This window comes from Oryctolagus cuniculus, chromosome 11 (assembly GCF_051225735.1).
Source record: "Oryctolagus cuniculus isolate XC-2025 breed Fujian yellow rabbit chromosome 11, ASM5122573v1, whole genome shotgun sequence".
Classification (NCBI taxonomy): Eukaryota; Metazoa; Chordata; class Mammalia; order Lagomorpha; family Leporidae; genus Oryctolagus; species Oryctolagus cuniculus.
In genome coordinates, this window is record NC_142877.1 from 111,041,807 (window position 1) to 111,043,642 (window position 1,836).

The window sequence follows — 1,836 nt, forward strand, 5'->3', positions numbered from 1 at the left end:
TTGTTCAATCTCCATGTGTTTGCGTATGCTCTAGGGATTCCTGAGTTGTTCATTTCCAACTTCATTCCTTTATGGTCTGAGAAGCTGCATGGTATGATTCTAATTCTTTTGAATTTGCTGAGACTTGCTTTATGGCCTAGTATGTGGTCAATCCTAGAGAAGGTTCCATGTACTGCTGAGAAGAATGTATAATCTTTAGCTGTAGGATTGAAAGTTCTGTATATATCTGTTAGATCCATTTGGGCTATAGTGTCGTTTAAATCTACTGTATCCTTGTTGATCTTCTGTCCTATTGATCTGTCTATTTCTGAGAGTGGAGTATTGAAGTCCCCCAGTACTATTGTATTGGGGTCTAAGTCTCCCTTTAAGTCCGTTAACAAATCTTTTAGATAAACCGGTGCCCTGTTGTTAGGTGCATATACATTGATAATTGTTATATCTTCCTGTTGAATTGATCCCTTAATCATTATGTAGTGTCCCTCTTTGTCTCTCTTAATGGTTTTTGTGGTAAAGTTTATGGTGTCTGATATTAAGATGGCTACGCCTGCTCTTTTTTCATTTCTGTTGGCATGGTATATCTTTTTCAGCCTTTCACTTTCAGTCTGTATGGATCTTTGTTGGAAAGATGTGTTTCTTGTAAGCAGCAAATAGATGGGTTTTGTTTTTTAACCCAATCAGCCAAACGGTGTCTTTTAACTGGACAGTTCAGGCCATTCACGTTCAATGTGACTAATGATAAGTGGTAACTTTGCCCTGCCATTTGCCAAAGATAAGTTCTAATATATGCTTTGAATTTCCTGTGATCTTTTGCTGTGAGCTTTCCTTCCTTGGTTTCCTTCCTTTACCTTCTTTCATATTGATGACCGTGTTTCTTTGTTTCTGTGTGTAACACATCTTTAAGCATCTTTTGCAGGGCTGGACGAGTGGCAACAAATTCTTTCAATTTCTGTTTGTTATGAAAAGTCTTTATTTCACCTTCATTCACAAATGATAGCTTTGCAGGATATAATATTCTGGGCTGGCAGTTGTTCTCTCTTAGTACCTGGGCTATATCTCGCCATTCCCTCCTAGCTTGTAGAGTTTCTGATGAGAAGTCAGCTGTGAGTCTGATTGGAGATCCTCTGAGAGTAATCTGACGTTTCTCTGTTGCACATTTTAGGATCTTTTCTTTATGTTTCACTGTGGAGAGTTTAATTACAACGTGTCGTGGTGAGGGTCTCTTTTGGTCGTGTTTATTAGGGGTTCTGTGAGCTTCCTGTACTAGGATTTCTCTGTCCTTCTCCAAACCTGGGAAATTTTCTGCTAATATCTCACTAAAAAGGCCTTCTAATCCTTTCTCCTTCTCCATGCCTTCAGGAACTCCTAGAACCCGAATGTTGGGTTTTTTAATAGTATCCTGAAGATTCCCGACAATATGTTTTAGATTTCTAATTTCCTCGTCTTTTCTTTGGTCTGACTGTATCCTTTCCTGTTCTCTGTCTTCTAAGTCCGATATTCTCTCTTCTGCTTCTCCCATTCTGTTTGTAAGGCTCTCTATCGTGTTTTTCATTTGATCTATTGAATTCTTCACTTCAGTCACTATCCCAGTTTCCTGTTGTACTAGTTGTTTCGTTTCATTTTGATTCCTCCTTAATATTTCATTTTCACGAGAGAGATTTTCTATCTTGTCCATTAAGGATTTTTGTAGTTCAAGAATTTGTTTTTGAGAACTTCTTAATGTTCTTATCAATTTTTTGAGATCTGCTTCTTGCATTTCTTCTAACTCATCATCCTCATAATCTTGAATTGGGGTGTCTTTTTCATTTGAGGGCTTCATGGTGACTTCCTTGTTTTTAT